At 42.3% G+C, this 20,448-nt stretch overlaps 1 long non-coding RNA gene and 1 other non-coding gene across 2 annotated transcripts in view; both read left to right on the forward strand.

Annotated features, from left to right (window-relative positions):
- LOC134809309 (uncharacterized) overlaps positions 1 to 17,807 on the forward strand; it is a 137,393-nt gene extending 119,586 nt beyond the window's left edge. The window contains exon 3 of the long non-coding RNA XR_010154714.1: positions 15,343 to 17,807. This is a non-coding gene — a long non-coding RNA (uncharacterized LOC134809309). The remainder of the gene's footprint in view (positions 1 to 15,342) is intronic.
- Positions 15,413 to 15,473, forward strand: LOC112207186 (U7 small nuclear RNA). The gene has a single exon (XR_002941642.1). It is a non-coding gene; the product is annotated as a U7 small nuclear RNA (small nuclear RNA).
- Positions 17,808 to 20,448: the final 2,641 nt, after the last annotated feature.

Below are 20,448 nucleotides of genomic sequence, written 5' to 3' on the forward strand. Positions count from 1 at the left end.
ACTGGGGAGTAATGAGAAATGAGTAGCTGGAATTTGGTGGCAGGATATGAGGCTCAACATTTAGTTTTGGATATGTTGGACAAGATCTTGAGTGTCATGCTAAGGAATTCAGATTTAATTCAGAGGAAAGGAAGGGAGAGCCAACAAAGGACTTTAAGTTTGAGAGAGTAAAATAATCAGCTTTGTTTTGTGGGCATTTCATTCTCATGACAGTGTAAATTTAAAGCTGAAAAACCTGCTCAGGTGTAATAAAAAATATAGTAAAATCAAGTAACCCCAATTGGAACAACCTAAATGTCTATCAACAATAGGATGGATACATTGTGTGTTATATTTGCACAGTGGAACACTATGCAACAGCACTGATAATGAATTACTGCTACGTGCAAAGGACATGGATGAATCTCTCAAGCCTAGTATTGAGCAAAAAAACAAAAACAAAAACAAACAACCCCCCCCCACACACACAGACACACAAAAGGGTGCATCCTGTATTATTCCATTTATATAAAGTTCAAAAACAGGCAACACTAATCTATGCCATTAGAAGTCAATGGTTATCTCTGAGTGAGGAATAGTGATAGAAAGGGGACCCAAGTAGGGTTTCTGGGCTGCTAGTAATGTTCTCTGTCTTGAATTTGCCCTGGGTGCTGGTTTCATAGGTGTACTCACTTTATGATCAAATTCAAGACACAGAACACTTGCACTGTAAACCAAAAACAACATGCTTTTTAGTGACATATAGTGTACATATGCAGACAAATCACTTACTGTTTCAAAGTACAAGTGGAGAATATTCAACCCTGCAGAGATCCAACCGACCTTTGACCACAGTGGGATATGAGGATCCATGAACACAGATGTCTATTACAAAGCAGCTGCCCCAAAAGAGAGAGTTTTTCTTTTAGGTATTTCCAGGTGACCCCAATATTATGCTTCTAGATGAACTCAGCTACAATTGGTTGGTCTGCATCATCACCTGTGTTTCTGAAGTTCAAATTTCAAGGACTTTAAACATTGCCTCTAAGGAGAGACAAAGGGGACCAGGATTTGGGAAGGAAGTCAAGGGAAACTCTAGTCTTATCTATAATGGTTTAAGTCCTTACAAGGAGAAGTGTGTTTTAGTCAGGTGTTTATTGTATAGTTAACACTAAACCTGAAAAAAACCTATAGCTCTACCTAGTCATTACATGATAATGAAAAGTAGCAGATATTACTTAATCAGGATTGAAAATTACTGGACCTGGCTTATCGTTATGTTAAATTAATGGCTTGCCTGTATACGTTCTTTTTTGATTGACCTTCATGTGAGAAAGGTTGATGGTGTTGGGGACAATTTGCAGATGAGAAAACTGAAGATTTGAGACATTATGTGCGTGGCTCCTGGGCAACCATTTATTAATAGTAGAAAACAACTATCATCACCCTAGTCCAAGCCACCATTATCTCATGCTTGGACAACTACATAGTTTACTAGTTGTTTCCCTAGATTTACTATGTTTCCTAATATGTTTTCTACACTGAAGCTAGAGTGATGTTTTAAGAATGCCATGTTACCCTTTGACTTTTTAATTTTTTATTCTTTTGTAGAGACAGAGTCTTGCTATCTTGCCCAGGCTGCTCTTAAACTCCTGGCCTCAAATGATCCTCCCACCTTGGCCTGCCAAAGCACTGGGATTACAGGCACCTTTTATTTACTAAACTCTTCAATGGCTTCCTAGTGATCTTAGGGTAAGGACTCAAAACATCAGCAGGACTTTGTAGGCCCATGATGGGTAGGCCCCACATGTGTATCTCTCCAGCCCCATCTCACACCATGTTCCTCCTTGTTCTTTATGCTCCAGCCACATTGAATTTTCAGTCCCAGAAACTTGCTATACCCCTTCCAACCACAGGGTCTTGGCATGTGCTGCTCCCTTTGATGTGGATGTTCTAAAATTTATTAGTTTGGCATCAGTCATTTTCCGTTCCTCCAGCAAACACCTGTTAACAGGTGGACCTACCTAAGTTAGGAGCCCAATTCTCCTTGTTTCCCTTTGTGTTACTGCAGTTTGAAGCTATTTTAGTCTTTTCAAGGAAAAAATGATCCCAAAGGGACTTAAAATAACAAAGCAAGTGATTGTCAATTATGTTACTTTGAAAGGCAAATTTTGGAAAACAAAAAGCCACCCTTTGAAGAACTGTAAACATTAAAACACAATTAATAACAATAGAAGGCAATATCATCTAATGGTTTAGAAAACAGGCACTGGGGCCAGTGCAGCGGCTCACGCCTGTAATCCCAGCACTCTGGGAGGCCGAGGCAGGCAGATCACGGGGTCAAGAGATCGAGACCATCCTGGCCAACATGGTGAAACCCCATCTCTACTAAAAATATAAAAATTAGCTGGGTGTGGTGACGCGCGCCTGTAGTCCCAGCTACTCGGGAGGCTGAGGCAGGAGAATCGCTTGAATTCGGGAGGCGGAGGTTGCAGTGAGCAGAGATCGTGCCATTGCACTCCAGCCTGGGTGACAGGGTGAGACTCCGTCAAAAAAAAAAAAGAACACACATTGGCTTCAGACAAGCCTTGGCTCTGTGAAATCCTCTCTGACTGTGTGACCTTGGGCAAGTTACTTCAGCTTGCTGAGTTTCCACCACTGTAAAATGGAGACAATAGCAGAACTCACCCAAGAGGATGGTTTTGAGGATCCAATGACAGGATATATTTGATCACTTAGCTAAGTGCCTGGCACACTATAAATCTTCAACAAAGTGAGGCTACTCTAATAATTATTATATGAGAACACCTAAAAGTTTCTTCCACTCAGGCTATGAAGGCAACTGATAAAAGCAGGACAGAAAATGACATGTTCAGGAATAGCAAAAAATAAAAACAAAAACAAAAAAACTTCTTATAAAGGGCCAAAAGATGTCAGTTAACGAGCCAGGCACTGTGGCTCACACCTGTAAATACCAACATTTTGCGATGCTGAGGTGAGATCACTTGAGTCCAGGAGTTCAAAACCAAACTGGGCAACATAGTGAGACGTCGTCTCTACAAAAATTTAAAAATTAGCTGGATGTAGTGGTGCACCCCTGATCCCAGCTACTCGGGAGGCTGGGGTGGGAGGATTGCTTGGGCCCAGGAGGTCGAGGCTGCAGTGAGCCGTGATCGCCCCACTGCACTCCAGCCTGGGTGACAGAGAAAGACCCGTTCTATTTATACAAAAGAAAAAAAGAAAGGACGTCAACGGATTTCACTGTTTAAATAAAGAGGACATTCATTCGACTGAGGAGTGGTTAGGAGCAAGCTTTCTTAGCCTCTCAGATCCTTAGCTTCCTTTTCAATACAAGAGGCTCTAATCCCAACGTCACAGGTTGTTGTAAATTAAGTTTGCACCTCGTCATGCTTGTAAAGCACTTAGCATGACACCTGGCACATAGTAAGCGCTCAATAAACAGTAGCTGCTGTTCCCACCGATGTTGCTGCTTTTATTCTTCTTGAGCCAGAGCCTTTGCAGCCCTTAGTGTCCAGTAAAGGCTGCTGTGGTTAAAGCTCCGGGTGCATCATCGAAACCGGTTCTCAGGCTTCTAAATTCTGTGTCAAGTGAACTTCTAGGCCATTTAAAACACAAAGGCAAGGCGAGGGGGCCCCAAAAGTGCCCCAGATTTTCAAAGGGAACGCCGGCGCCTAGAAAGTTGTGATGCCCCGGGCATTCAGGGTAGCGCGGTGGGGAAGCCCGCGCCTCTCGGCTCAGACTCAGGCCGGCCGTCTCGGGGGGCGCGGCCCAGACCACCGACGCGCCTGGCGGGGGCACGAGCCGCTGGGCGTCCACTCTGCCTGGCCCCGGAGGTGTTCCCAGGTACCCGAGCCTCGCGGCGTTTTCAAGTGCTGGCTGTGAAGCTTGAAAAGGACCCGCCGCTGGGCCGGGCGTTTTGTGTTTGCCAAACAAAGCATGAAGGCAGAGTGAGTAAAGGGGGCGGACCCGGCGCGGCACAAAGGCCGGGGGCGGGCCCGGGCTGGGGAAATACAGTTCAGTGGGCCTGAATTGATACGCTCAGCCCCTAAAGCCCCGGGCTGGGCGATCACAGGGCATGAAGGCCCAGCAAAGAGCACTCTGCTGCATTGATCCAATCCCGAGCGAGCAAGCGAGAGGCTTCGAAAGGGGAGGCGGGCAAGGACCGGAGGGGGGCATACAGGGGTCTGTAGGAGCCGCTGGCCGCAGTTAGGCACTTTTCTTAGAAATGAAGGAATCTCCTGGACTGGGCGAGGGCCCTCCAGATGGAGCCTGTCCTCGAACCCAAGGGGCCAGGGTAGGAATGTCTCCTCCATTTCTATGGGAAGCAAGCACGCTGCGGGGTCACCCACGACAAAGATGTTCTCTCTTCCTGTTCTGGAAAAAATGCACGGCGGGGGGTGGGGGGGGGCGGCTGAACGTTCTCTAGGGCCCTCCCCCCCACCCCCCGTATTCTGTGAGTCTGGAGATGCACAGATGACTCTGGTCCTGCACCAGGCACACACCTGGCACCTACACAGTGTCTGCCATTGTTTATTATTGGAGGGAGGGACAAATTGGATAGATGGTGGGAAGGACACATGCATAGATGTGTGGTTCAACCAGATGGGTTCTGATCCCTTAGTTATTTTCTAATTCACATTTTTGACTGGGTGGTTTTGTCTCATATGAACATGGTTATGGAAGTTTTGTTTTTTCTTTGTACCTTCCTGTGTTTTCCAGCTCAATGAACATGTTCACAAATTTTATAATAAGAAAAAAATCGATAAGCATTGTTTAAAATAGAAATAAAACAGACAAAAGGAAGAAGTGTCAGAGATCATGACCATGTAATAATAATGATGCTATCGTACACATTACCCGTAACCAACTATTCTTCAATGCTTATATCGCACACATTGCTTTTCACAGTCACCCCATACTTAATACAGGACCCAGCACACGATACTTAATAAATGGCTGGATTTGCTCCTGCATAGTGGCAGGCTGGTGGAATCCAATGCCTTTGAACAAATGAAGTAGCTGAGGTTCTAAGAAGCTAAGTGTTGCAGCCAGGAATGAATCTGCCAAATGCAAATCCAGGCCTCCTTCCCCAATGCCCCATAGAATCCTGAAGGGCTTCTCCAAATACAGGCTATTTTATTTCACTCTTCTGTGTTCATTTCTGGACTATGAGGCCCCAGATTTCCTTTCTGAAGACAAGGTTTGTTTGTTTTTGTCGTAATGACACACTCGGCATCATTAAGTGTCCGTGAAGAGGAATCTTTTAGTTGCATTAGAAACGTGGTTTGTGACCACTGAGAGCCTTGGGAAACGAAGCTCTCCTAGCAGGAAGAGGCAGGCTGCTAATGAAACGGCTTTCTGGGGGCGGAGTTTCGGCATTCTCTTAGGGCAGACTTGAGCATTATTGCCAAGGAAAAGCTTAGGCCATGTCTGAACTACACACACTGTGATTTGTGAGTATAAACAGTTCGGATCTGAGCAAAGCAGTTCCTACCCAGAAAGACTTTCTCATTCCTAGCTTCTTTCCTTGGTTTGTAAATTGTAACTGATACAAAATACTTTAAACTCGGCCTTGATTTGAAGTTTACTGAGGGAATCAGGCCAACTAATTGAACAAGAATATACTTTTTGAAGTTAAGTCAGCATTGTTTAAGCAGTTTTATTTGAGATCCTTCAAACAGGTTTGCACCATAATTTATTGCAATTCCTTTTTTAAAAATTTATATTGATATCAATTTTCTTGCTTGAAAGTATTATTTTCCTGTATTATATTGTCAGTCAGAACATTCATCATAGAAATAGATATCAATCTACTACTTTATTTTTAAATTTGACTCTTACACGTGGTTTTGTGAAATTCTTAAACCTCACATGAAATATTTTGCTTAAAATTGCATCATGCAGATCCATACTGATTTAGCCCATCTGTTTTGATGAAAAATTTCTTGGCTCTAGTAGGAAAGAGGGCATGGATATTTCCTTGCAATATCTTCCCCTCACTTAAAACCCTACGAATGAAATAAGATCTCAGGATTGCATGAGATAATTTACATACTAATTAGGTTGCATGGTGTAGTTAGAGAGAGAGAGAGAGAGAGAGAGGCTCTGGATGCTAACATGGCTTCAAACTAGTGTGATTGTAAGTTGCTTATCCTCCCTATGTCTCAGTTCACTCATCAGTCAATCACTGAGGGCCATTAAGAGGATAAAATGAGATATGATTGAAAAGAGCCTGGCATAGTAAGTGCTCAAGAATTTGTTTTCATGTTTTTCCCTATTCACAACAGCCTTTAACATCCTCCTTTGTAAAAAAGAATTGATTTCCTCACCTGTAAAATTGGGATAGTGACGCAATAAGAGTAACATAGTGCAGGATATTGAGGAAGAGCATAGATTCTGAACTCAGACTGGGTTCACATCTCAGCCACATTACTAGTTCTGTGACTTTGGGCAATTAAATCAATCTTCTTGCTCCTCATTGTCCTCCTGTGTAAAAAGGGAGTGGTCAGGGGCTCGTTGTAGTACCCATGACCCAGGGTAGTTGCCAGTATTCAGTGAATTAATGCACTCAGTATAGATCTACCTAAACTTCTTCTGCATGGCTTACTTTTGCAGCCTGTGAAAACCTGCAGATCCCTTTTCAGAATAACATTTTTAAATACATAAATGCAATACTTTGGATTACAAAGGGAAAACTAGTTATAATGAAATCAAGTTATTGACATATTTTTAAAACAAATTTGTGATATACATGCTTCCTCAGTAGCATATTGAATAAATAACAAGATTTAGCACTCTGTCTAATATCTACCAATATTTCAAAGCAATAAGGAAAGTAAGTGGTATTGTGAGATAACTACAACAACTGTAATGTACTGGAAAAGTAGCTGTGATATTTCTACTGGTAATAAAGTCACAGGTATTACAAATATGACTTTGGTTTGTTGCCTACATTCATAATGGAAGGAAAGGCTTGCTTTCATTTAGAGGTTAGTGGAAGTTAATTTTCTAATTTTGTTGTAATTTTTCCCATCTAAGTTTATGGACACCAGATTAAGAACAAAACTCTGATTAGTACAATGCATGCTAGCTATTATTACATCAGAGACGTCATGTGGATTGGGTAAAATAATGAATGTGATGGCCATTGCAAACATCAGGCATTTAATACATGGAAGATATTTCAGTTGTTTGCAACTGTTATATTTCATGAAAGCAGTCATAGACAATATATTTTTTAAATAGGCATAGCTGTATTTTAATAAAATTTTATTTACAAAACTAAGCAGCTGGCAGGCTTGTTTGGCCCATGGACCATAGTTTGCTGGACCTTGTATTAAAACATTCTTTCTTTTTTTTTTTTTGTTATACTTTAAGTTCTGGGATACATGTGCAGAACATGCAGGTTTGTTGCATAGGTATATATGTGCTGTGGTGGTTTGCTGCACCTATCAACCCGTCATCTAGGTTTTAAGCCCCACGTGCATTAGGTATTTGTCCTAATGCTCTCCCTCCCCTTTCCCCACACCACCACAGACCCCGGTGTATGATGTTCCCCTCCCTGTGTCCATGTGTTCTCATTGTTCATCTCCCACTTATGAGTGAGAACATGCGGTGTAAAACATTGTTTCTTGAGGAATATTGTATGCAACTTGAAACATTTCAACTTATCATACCTTGTCAAATACTTGACACAGGACTCAACTGGGAAATGCTGTGAACATCCCTTATAAAAACCAGAAAAATTGGTTTTTCTAATGATAAATGATAGGCAAATGATAGCTAATCAAATTAAATTGAATTTACTTGGTCTGTTACCTACTATAATGTCTAGAACTGCCTTGTCTATGAAAACACAGAGAAACGTAAAGCCAGTAACAATGATAATATTCTGAGTAATTAGAACCAGCAGCACGTTAATATGTGGGGAAAGTAAATGACATGGAAACCATTCATGACAATATTACCTTGTACCTGGAGCTTTCTCCAAAGGGTTGTAACTACCCTGCAGCTGTTGCTTGCTTGCTACACTGTAGGTTTTCAGTATATACTTGTCAGTTGATTGACTCTCCTGATGAGTCTCCAAGGAAGAAGAGAAGCAGACATATATTCATTTGGAAATCTTAGTATTTCTACTGTGTAGACAGCGTTCTAGTATTTCTAGGACTGGAGGAAGGAAGGCAAAACAAGGTGAGATAGTTTAGGGTTCAACAGAATGGAAAAGGTAAGGTACTGGGATGGCTGCTGTTCAGATAGAAACATTTCATGGCGGCCGGGGGCGGTGGCTCATGCCTGTAATCCCAGCACTTTGGGAGGCCGAGGGAGGCAGATCACCAGAGGTTGGGAGTTCAAGCCCAGCCTGGCCAACATGGAGAAACCCCATCTCTGCTAAAAATACAAAATTAGCTAGACATGGTAGTGAATGCCTGTAATCCCAGCTACTCAGGAGGCTGAGGCAGGAGAATCGCTTGAACCCAGGAGGCAGAGGTTGCCGTGAGCCAATATCACACCATTGCACTGCAGCCTGGGCAACAAGAGCAAAACTCCATCTCAAAAAAAAAAGAAAAAGAAACATTTCATGGCAACAAACATTATTGAGCAACTACTGAGTGCTGGGTGCTAGGATGAGATCAAAGGGGGAAAAATTACCAGTGGATTTTGCTTCTCCTACAAAAAGTTAAGTCATGTATCTATAACAGAGAAAGTGGCTGTGTTAAGGAAAGTGAGAGAACAGCTCAGAACTAGAGATGTTAAACATTCCAGCCAGCTGTGGAAGTCGAGTATCTGGAACTAATATCTTTCGGTGTCTTTGTTTCTGGCCCCAATGCCATCCATTTCCTTTTTTCCTGTTTTATTTAGCACTTGCCTTCAACTGGCGGGGGAAAAAAAAAAAAGCTTCTTGTGCAAAAGTCACTGAGACATTGTAAACGAAAGGGCCCACATCATTTGTGTGCATGGTTGGACCCAAAACTGGCTTAGACACAAACACAGCAGATTATAGGCAGCCCCCACTGTATAACTTTTGGAAGATCCCATTCATGGGGTAAAAAGAACATTCCAAGGCTTCAGTCCAGGTCCCAACACTAGAAGCTGCCTTTAGCCATAGAAGTCATCACCAATGATTTCTGCTTTCTCTGCTTGTTGGGGTGGGAATATTCCTACTGCATCTGCCAGGGTAGCATGGCAGAGCTAAGCTACAACCCTGGAAGAATGTTTTTGTAGGTATCATGTTATCTGGAGTCTTGAGTTTTATAGATGCCAAGTCCTACCTGTTCTATTTTCTTAAGCTGTTGGGCCTGCCCCTATACCACACAGCTGGCACCCCTAAGGAAGTACGCGAGGGAGTTCATCTCAGTCAACCAGGCACCATTCAGATCTTTGGTCCTGAGCCATTTTTTACTCTGCACTAATTTCCAGTATTTCTGACTTCTACCCTCATTTTTCATTGGCAGTCTCACCTTTATCCTACATTCCTCATGTTCAGTATTGCTTCCCCAGAAAACATCATTGGCTCCCTTTTTTTACTAGTATCTAAACTCCCTTATCCTGTGGAGATGGGGCTTGATGAGGCTCTCATAGTGCCAAGAGTTGTTTGTGAGAGTATCCTGTGTATAGCTACAAAGGATGCTCAAATTGAGATGGTGTGCAGAGAGGAGAGGCAAGTGGGAACTCAAGGTCAATAAAGCAGAGAAAGGCATGAAAATGTGTCAGGAAGCTGGGTAGGCCATGAGGGGCAGTTATTGAAAGTCAAGCTATGCAGTTAGGGAATAGAGGCACAGTGAAATGAGAGTAAACATTAGCATATTGAAAGGTCAAGCGAGCAAGAGGACAAGTCTAGCTGGATATCTGAAATGAGCATTATGATTATTATTATTATCGAGACAGGGTCTCACTCTGTCACCAAGGCTGGAATACAGTGGTGCCATCACAGCTCACTGCAGCCTCTATTTCCTGGGCTCAAGTGATCCTCCCATCTCAGTTCCTCGAGTAGCTAGGACCACAAGCAGGCACCACCATGCCAGGCTAATTTTTTTATTATTATTATTTTTGTAGTGATGGGGTCTTGCCATGTTGCCCAGGTTAGTCTTGAATTCCTGGGCTCAAGTGACCCTCTTATCTTGGCCTCCCAAAGTGCTGGATTTATAGATATAAGCACCACACCAAGCCCACTCAGGCATATTATTCATGGCCAATCTAATACCTCCTCCATCTATGGCATGGTACACAGGAGGACCTGATGGATTTAGACTGCCAAATGGCAAACACCACTGTATAAGGTAGGCTAGCCTACATTGTGCTAACTACCCACAATTTTAGTAATACACATTTCTATTTCGTTCTTGCTACATGTCTTACATGGGTTGCCATCTAGAAAGAGGTTGCTTACATTAATGGCTTACCAGTCATTAAATGCTCTGGCCTAGGAGTAACTCACATCACTTCTGCTCATGGTCCATTGGCCTGAGCTAATCCTATGGTCCTGCCCGTCAATACTCCATGAGCGCTAATTTAGCCACAGGCAGCACTCAGATGATATCCATGGCTACACCAGGGCCTTGACATTGACATAGTCCCTCCATGAATGGCACTTTGTCCAGGTTCACTCCAGCTCCACACTTGGGTCTTGGACAGTAAAACTTCCAATACAACAGCCCATCTGCTGGCCACATATAACATTACTCTATGGGAAAACAAACTCTGGATTTTAACAAGCCATCTCACAAATAGACCTTGAAAGCTTGCCTATTAGTAAGTTGGAAACGGCCTTAGTGATCCTAAGCCTAGGATGATCATGTGGCAAAATTGTGCCACATGGGAGCAATGACAATTTATAATAACCTCTTTCTCCCATGGTCCCTCTCCCAGTGAATGGCACCACCATGTACCCAGTTGTATAAGCCAGAACTCTCTCCTGCCTTCTTTGCCACCAATCTCTCCCTCATCCACTATGCTGCAATCCCAATGGACTTTCTTTTTTTTTTTTTTTTTTTTTTTTTGAGACAGAGTCTCACTCTGTCACCCAGGCTGGAGTGCAGTGGCGCGATCTCAGCTCACTGCAACCTCTGCCTCCTGGATTTAAGCTATTCTTCAGCCTCAGCCTCCTGAGTAGCTGGAATTACAGCTGCGTGCCACCATGCCCAGTTAATTTTTGTATTTGTTAGTAGAGATGGGGTTTTGCCATGTTGGCCAGGCTGGTCTCGAACTCCTGACCTCAGCCGATCCACCCGCCTTGGCCTCCCAGAGTGCTGGGATTACAGGCGTAAGCCACCGCGCCCAGCCCCGGTGGACTTTCTTCTGTTGCTTATATACTCCAAGCTTGTTCTTGTTTCCAGTCTTTGTATTTGCTGTTCTTTCTGCCTGGCATACATTTCCAAACTGCCTTTAATATTAATTTAGCTATCCCTTACCTTTAGGAATGTAGATGAACTCACCATCATTGGTTAGTGACTCAGGGCCAATCACTAGAATGGAAGCTCTCTGAAAGCAGGGACTACTGTGTACCCTTTGGAATTTAGTAAGGGCTCAATAAATGCATGCTGACTGGATGAATGCCATAGTGAGTCACCAGTGAAGGCAGTACGGAGTGCCTCTTTTCACTCTCATACTCTTGGGTGTCATGTATGACCTGTTTCACTTTACTGCCAGTTGGGGCAGTGCAAGGGTACAAGTGACTTCACAGAGTTTCCTTCCATGCTTTTGCCCCACTCCTTTGGGTGGAGATTTCAGACTCAGGAGCAGCTTCAGTGTTTTGTTTGTTTGTTTTGATTTGTTGTTGTTGTTGTTGTTGTTTGTTTTTTTGGTGTGTTTTTGTTTTGCCTCGTTTTGTTTTGTTTGTTTGTTTGTTTGTTATGCCTATGTCTGGTTGGCTAATAAGGTACCAGTGCTCTGGAAATGACAGACTGAAAACCTGTTCTATTATTTCTTCTGTGAAATTTTCTTTTGATATAATCATTTTGGGATCATGCACATTGTTTCAAGTACACATCTTCTAGTAGGTTGAGTTCAATGTCTGTCTCTTCCCCTTCCCTCATCCCCCACCTCACACCCACCAGACTGTAAACTACATAAAGGCAGGAATTGTGTCTATTTTTGTTTATCACTCTATTCCCAGCATCCAAAAGTAAGGCTGGCACAGAACTAGTAAGCATTCAACCAATATTTGTTGAATTGATTAATGAGTCCAGAGGTGGGTTACCCCTCACTCCTAGTTTATAAACCATGTTATATACAGAAGAGAAATCCTCTTTATTTGAGCTATGATCACTGGACACCAGACTTATTTAGTTAAGGTTGATCAAGCTGTACTGAAAGGACTTCACGTGGCAAGACAGGCTGAGCTCACTTTGGTTATCCCATATGGGCCACTGGGAAGTGTCACTGGGATCTTAGAGAACAAGAATCCCAAATAACTTTCAACACATTAAGATTTATATATGGCCGAGGTGGTGGCTCATGTCTGTAATCCCAGCACTTTGGGAGGCCAAGGTGAGCAGATTGCCTGAGCTCAGGAGTTCGAGACCAGCCCGGGCAACATGGTGAAACCCTGTATTTACTAAAAATACAAAAAATTAGGTAGGTGTGGTAGTGCAGGCCTATAGACCCAGCTACTCAGGAACCTAAGAGGCTGAGGTGGGAGGATTGCTTGAGCCTGTGAGGCAGAGGTTGCAGTGAGCCAAGATTTTGCCACTGCACTCCAACAGGAGTGAGACCCTGTCTCAAAAAAAAAAAAAAAAAAAAAAGTTAGATACCTCCTCCTATGATAATGATAGTGATTGCAAAAGTAATAATAACAATAACATTAAGTATCATTTATTGAGTGCTTATCATTTAAGGTGCCAAACTCCTTGCTAAGAGCTTTGCATGCATTGCCTCATTTAATCTTAAGAACAGTATGAGTTCCTTCCTCTCCATGGCCTCAGTTTCTCCTGCAAGTAAGCAAGACACAACCCAATGGCAGAGGGCAGAGAGCTGAGAAGGCAATAGCCAAGAGCTGCAGCAGAAAGATTCTCTGCTCCCCAGGAGCTGGTGACCGATTCCTTTGTCTGGCTTTGTTAATGAATTCCTTAATGCTGAAAGTATTAAAAATACATTGTCAATCTATTCAGTGCTGCCAAAAGGAAATACGTCCATTTCCCACTTACCATATTGGAGTTACTTCAAACATAATTCCTATATATTCCACTGGGAAACTATTTATTGAATAAATTCAGAAATTAACAGTTGGGCTATTTATGCCTCCCTGGCAGGAGATAATTGTACATTGACAGGTAGATGATTTCTAGAGGCCTATGGACCTAGTGGGCAGATTTTAAGTAAATGGCCAACCTTCCCTTCCCTCCCCCCTCAGGCTCTTTCTGGAGAGAAAGGTGTGCTAGATGTGTCATGGAAACTTCCCTCTTGAACCTGCCTGTGTTTGCCCACCTGAGCCTCAGAGGTGTTTACCATATTGTGAGAGCTGTTACTGTGCTGTACACAAATGGAGCCCTCTTGTCTTCCACTTTCAGCATTTGATGAATTTGTTTTTGAGGCACCATCCTTCAGTACATTTCATTTGATTACTTTTCCCTTTGATTTACCTTTTTTCCAAAGCTTTCTCATTAGTCCTCATAGGAACCAAGACAAGGTGTACAATTTGGCAGCGAGGAAATTGGGATTTAATAAGTCCCCTGCACAATCCAGCATGTCTACAAATAATTTGTAGGATTAGGCTCCCCAGCCTCATTTGGAACTGGATGCAGCTGACCTGAATAATGAAAGTTATGAATCCCCTCCGAGCATTGCTTCATTAGAATCCCCTTACAAAATAAGAAATAAGACTCATCTCATCAGCTCGATTTTATGGCATCTGATTAGACCACTATTTTCTCAGCAGGTCCCTTTTCTTTAAACTGTTGACTATGGATGGCCTGCTGAATAGAATGAACTTTGGACCACTAAATTGCAGCATTATGGTTATTTTGTGTAATTTATGAAAAGCGGGAGAAGCCATGATCACTTACTTCTTGTTGCTAATGATATCACCATTTATCTGAACAGGTGTGGGTTTGGAATATTCCTCCCACTCCCGATACTCAACCTGGAACACTGCCCAAGTAGAGACCCCAAAAATGATATGTGGAGGTACTGACTCTACAGATGGCAAATTAAAAATTAATGACACCTGCACAAGTCTTCATGAATGTCTACTATCAGCAGCCTTTCAGGAAGCTATGCATTTTAACTATGTTTACCTAATAAGTCCCTCTATTTGTTGTTTGACTTACAATTCAACAAATTTGGTGAAAGCCTAAGTGGGCTGTCAGTGTAACAACCTCTGTTAGTACATCATCATCTCCCTATTTTGAGATATAAGGCAAGGTGTTGAAATTATGTAGTAATTATTTCAAGCATTATGATTAAAGTGGTACAACATGCCAATCTTTTCTGGTTAGTGGGAAATCCACAGTCACAACCACATTGCAAATGTAAAAGCTATCCTAAAACAAAGGCTACCTGAATCAGTGATCTTCCAAAATAGTGACTTATAAAGGCTGCAGATTATCTCTAGATGATGGCTAGATTTGGTTTTCTCAAGCATCCAGGAGCCAAGAGACCAGTGCGGTGAAGTGGTGAGCAAAGACATGCACTTCAGAGTAAGCCAGAGCTGGCATTGCATACTAGTTCTATCAGTTGATGGCTTTGCAACCTTGGGTAAGTTTTTACTCTTCTTGAGTCTTGGTCACCAATTTGGAAAACAGGGATGCAAATGCCTCCCTCATTGGGCCATTTTAAGGGTTAAAGAAGAGAGCACATGTGAAGTGCCCTAGCACAGTGCCTGATTCACAGTAGACACTCAACAAATGTTAATGAATGTTTCCTCTAGGGGAGCAAAGCCCAGCTTTAGGGGTCAAACTTACCTGACAGACTTTCTGGTCATCACAGGACATCTCAGGACATTTCCCAAACAAAAATAGTTTTACTCAATCCTCATTTTAGAAATTAGTATTAGAATGCCTAGGGAATGGATGATAGGGCAGGTGCATGACAAACTCAGCCTGAAGTCCAAACTACAAAGGGGTTTCTTTTCTGGATGAGGCTAGGCTCAAAGCTTTTTTTGTTTATGATCTACACTGAGACATTGGACCAGCACCTTTTGTTCAAGGTGACAGTAACATAAGCCTGCTCAAATAAGTAACATTTCCCTTTGCCACTGGCTCATTTGAGTGGAATGACAAAGTTTGCTTGCATTTGTGTGGACAGACCCACACAACCCTGGCACTGATAAATATTCAGTATGTCTTTATGTTTTCACACTAAGCAGCACTGAAAAGTGGTCAACTTTTTGTTTGTTTTTTGTTTTAGAGAGACACCTGTAATCCTGCTGATGCTCATGTGCTGAAAACTATGACCGTACTCAATAAAGAAGGAGACACAGTGTTACAGCTCTTTTGGAATTAGTCTAGCAGATTTCTCAGTTTTCACTGGAAACCCTTAAAAAGGTAGAGGAGAGAGAGGTGCATGGAAGAGTGAGCACAAGAAAGGAGGCATCTTACAGTTTATAAACATCTGAACACTGGAGCTCTATCAAGATTCTGTTTCAATCTCTATTTGACCACATACGTGCTCTTTCAAAGTTCTGTGTTTGAAGTTATGTTAGTAACAACTGATGCCCATCCTGCAATGACTAATCCAATTCTCAGTGCAGCTCTCTGAAATAGTTTTGCTTTCTCTCTCTAGGTCTGTTCTATACTCCTAACTCTCCAGGAGTTTACAAGGAATAAAATCTCTTCCAAAAGCTTTCTGTTGCAACAACTGGACCATACTGAAAGCTGAGGCCCACAATTGCAATCTAGGTTAGCAGGTAATCATTGTTGGTGAGGTCCTCCCTTTCCCCAGGCTCGTGTTTGTATTGGGGAGCAGGAAATTTTTGCTAGAGCAGCACTGCCATCTCTCTACACTCCACCTGATTGGTGGGATGGACCAGAGAAATGGACATTCCCAACACAGTCCCTCCTTTCACATCTGCTCACCTGCCTAGAGGATACTTTCCACCATGCATACTGGGCTCTGCACCAAGGATTCAGCAGTGATGAAGAGGAAACTTGAACCCTTCTCTCCAGGAGCTGACACCATTTAGTGAGGAGCCAGACAAATAAATAAAGAAGGAAATGCCATTAAACGTACAGGATGACTATCACAGTGGTAAGAGGAATGAGGGAACACTCTGGGAGCATAAAGGAGGTGCATCTAACCAATTATCAAATGCATCATCATGTATCAAGTCAGAAAGATTAGATTTCATAAACCTTGCCTCTAAGCACCAACCTGATGGTCACTCTGACAACACATATATTGAGCATCCTCTCTAGGTCAGACCTGGGCTAGGAGCTGGGGGGATATAAGGAAGACTAAGACATAGCCCATGGTCTTAAGGAGCTCCCAGTCTAATGGAGAAAACCTCCAAATAAACTAACACTTTCAGCATAGTGCAGAGATGGGGTCATGCAAAAAGAACTATAGAAAAACAGAGGTGGGGCCCCTAACACAGTGTGCAGGTCAGAGAAGGCTACTCCAAGGAGATTAGTCCTGAGCTGGTTCTGAAGGGATGAATAGAGCTTAGCTGCTTGAAAAATATGGACAAGGTCAGTCCAGACAGAGGGAACTTCATGGTCAAGAGTATGGAGATGAGCCTGAGCATGGAGGTTGGGGAATGAGGCTTGAGCAATAAGCAGGGGTCAGAGAATGAAGGACCTTATATGCCATTCTGGGTATAACTGGAAAACTTGGACTTGATCCTGTGTAAAATCAAATCAGATGTTGTGAGCCAGTGGGGGGCAATTCCAAAGACAGAGGTATAAGCCAGAGGGTGCCGGGCTATTACGGTCTAAGGGAGAAATGATGACGGCCTGAGCTAGGCCAGTAAGAGCAGCGAAAGAGAGCAGAGAGACACAGAGCTGTTTGGGAGGTAGATGGATGAGTGATTGATCGGCTGTGTGGCTAAGGCAGAGGAAGGAGTTTATGATGACTTCCAGTTTTCCAGTTTGTGTCCTGCCAGAATTGGAGATACAGAAGGAGCAGGGGTAGCAGAGGCAGGAAGGGAAGAATGAGCTCGATTTTGGACATGTCAAATTTGGGGTCCTTCTGGGTCATCCTGGTATGAGTGGCTCCCAAAGAAAGTGATTTTGCAGAAGAAGTGATGCTTGCTACTTGCTCTCCTTTACTGATATAAATTTGAAGAGGGGACATATAATCTGGCAATTTCAAATAGACATAGAAAAGACATCAAAGCAGCCAGGAACCAAGCATTAAGAACTCTCTCATATAGAGAGTGAGCAAATAAACCTCATCAGACCAGCAGACTCTCCCAACATACCCTGCATTTCCCTGTTTGATGTTCCTGCTATTCCAGTGCTGATGTCTAAGTAACTGTACCACGAAGTACGCTGGGAAGGAGAACAAATGGCCAAAATTGTCTCAAGATCCCCTTTTCTTTTGACATGCACTATGACTTGTGGCAAATGGAAAATAAATAAACCCAAACATAAAAGAAGAATTGCAGGCCCATGTTCTTCTCAAGTGACTTTTAAGGGGAAGCAAATGGAAATGTTCACTTTGCTCTTATTTGTATCACTTTTTAAAATAACTTTATTGCTGTAGAATTCACATACTATACAATAAAATCCTCTGATGTCACTCCTAAGATGGTATGGCTGTGAGCATGAGCACAGTCACCCTGAGATGATAGTGGTTTCAGCATGGCTCTGTTTGTCTTTTTCCTTGATACCTCTGTTAAGTTGTCTGCCTCCTTCTATTAAACTACACGAATTTCTGGCCGATTGCTCAATAATTTTTCAATAATTCTGGGGGTATACATTGCTTCACAGTTTGATCCAATTACATTTAAGCAGGGGTAGCTTTATGTCGTGATTCTTTGAGGTTTGCTCTAACCCCAAGAAAACTCCTCTTAGCTGGGCCTTTTCCTGGTTCTCTCTGATAAACAAGATTGTCTGTGGTTAGGCTTTTTGCTCTGATAGATCTATCAGCCTCCCTTAATTGCTCACCATTAAAATCTCCACCATTTTCTAGAGTATCCTTAGGCTTGAACTGCCACATACTCCTTCAAAGTCAGTTCCTTTGAGGAGAACTTCAGCTACATCTGTTCTTATGGACTGACTCTCCCCCTGGGCAAAATCTCTGAGCCACTGCTTTGAGCATTGGGAATCTCTTGCCTTGCTGGGTTGCTTCTCCCAGTATGAAACCTCTGCTCTGCAAACTAGCTGGAGTGAGAGTCATCAAGGCCCTAGTATTCTTGGCCTGTTGCACCTGGCCTATAGAGACAAGCCTAGTATATACACAAGGTCTGGGTGGAGGTAGGGAACACCCTACCTCTCAGCTGCACTCATCAGGAATTCAGCCTCTATCATTTGGAGTTGGAGAGAATGAGAAATGCTGGCAGCCAGATCCTCCTCCTGGGATGCCATATTTCTTGACTGGGATATGAGGGGAGAAAAAGCCCCATCTTCTTGACCACACTCACCCAGAGTGGAACTTCCACTAAGTTGAGCTTAGTGAGGGGCAGGTAAAAGGGAGCCACTCATGACTGAAATACCACAGACTCTTGCTGCTCTTGCTGAGATTTAGTAGGTTTTCTTGAATAAATGTTTTACTTAATGGATGCCCTTAAGGTAATTTTTAGAGACTTTGAATGACTGATTTTTTAAGAACAATTTTCACCAATTATGATGGTTTCATTGAGAAGTATGTCCACAGTGCTATTCACACTGCCATTCTAGAAGTGAAACTCTTTATTACTTTTTAATCCATTATTTGTTTGTGTTTATGTAAACAAACTATTGACTTCTGAAATATATATGGAGTATGGTTTGGGAAATAAGACCAAAAGGATATCTTGCTCTTCAGCTGGAAAAGTTCAAAAAAAGTGATGAAGAGAATAATGGAGAAAGCACACGAGCTACATGGCTTTTTCATGGTAAATGGAAAATACAAAGTGTGATCTCATAGATGACCGGGTTCCAAGCTGCATGATCCCCTTTATGCACAGAAGCATAAGGAATAAATGGATTCTAAAGTAATTTGGAATAATTTTGCACATTTAAAACTATAACCTTACCTAATGCTAGATGACAAGTTAGTGGGTGCAGCGCACCAGCATGGCACATGTATACATATGTAACTAACCTGCACATTGTGCACATGTACCCTAAAACTTAAAGTATAATAATAATAAAAAAAGAACAATGACAACAACAATAAAGAAAAAACTATAACCTTGCCAGAGATACTAGCGATGTAATTTTCACAAATGTAGTAAAAATCAATCAAGTCCAATCACTTGAACAGGATACTTGTAGTCCATTCTAACTCAACTTGTGCCCAAAGAGGAAAACAAGTAGAAGGAAAAGTATGGCCTTGTTACTTACTGATTTATGATTATTGTCAAATTATTCAATTACTTTGTACCTCAGTTACCTCATTTATTTGTTGTCTGCATCAATTGAGAGAAATTACATGAAAATGCTGAGGAGTATTATATGAGAAATAAGGCCTTTAAAGCTAGGACAAGTTTCACATATCTTGAAATGACCTTATTTTATGAAGATGGAATACTTCTTCCTAAGAGGGGAAAATAAAGGAAAGCTGCTTTTTGCCTGTGAACTGAGTTTAACTCTATGAAAAAACTTCAAGAAATAACAAGGAATGTAATAATAGTACTTTCAATCGAAGCTTGGTTAATGTCAAAACTAAGATGTATTTCTTCTAAAACTCAACCAAAAGTCAATGCTGCATGGTTTAGCAATGAAGTACATGGGCTTGAGCCTGACTGCTTGGGCTTGGCTACTGGTTCAGCCACTTTCTAGCCAAGAGACCTTGGGCAAATTACATAACCTCTACACACCCCAGTACAATGAGTTTAATACCTTATGGGTTGTTGTGAGGCTTTAATGAATTAAAAGATGTAAAGATGCATGAGCAATGCCTGGCACAGAGTAAGGAAGTGTGAGTGATGATGATGACGGTAGTTGGGAGATTTGTCCTTGTTGAAAGCTGTTATCCTGCCCCAAATGAATCCTGTCAGATTTCCTAAAAATCTGCTGTCTTTCCTCCGAGAGGCATTATAGAAAGACAGTGGAGGAGATGTCTCCAATGCAAAGTCATGGATCATCAAGATGGCCAATGTGAGAAAAGTCAAATCCGTTGTTCTGGGCATCAAGTTCCTAGAAATGTTGGAACTGACAGCATGTCTGATTCAGTGATGCCATTCAAGACATTTAGCCAAGGGTGATGCTCTAGGATGGAATTAAGAGGAAAATGACAAATAAACTATGGCAACTAATCAATACATAGCCCAGTATGAAGCTAATGGTCCATTTCAAGAGCAGGAGCTGGCCTTTGCAGAGCCCGCCTTTTTTTGTGGTCAGAATTGAGTCTTGTTATAATCATGTTGAG

This window comes from Pan troglodytes, chromosome X (genome assembly GCF_028858775.2).
Source record: "Pan troglodytes isolate AG18354 chromosome X, NHGRI_mPanTro3-v2.0_pri, whole genome shotgun sequence".
NCBI lineage: Eukaryota > Metazoa > Chordata > Mammalia > Primates > Hominidae > Pan > Pan troglodytes.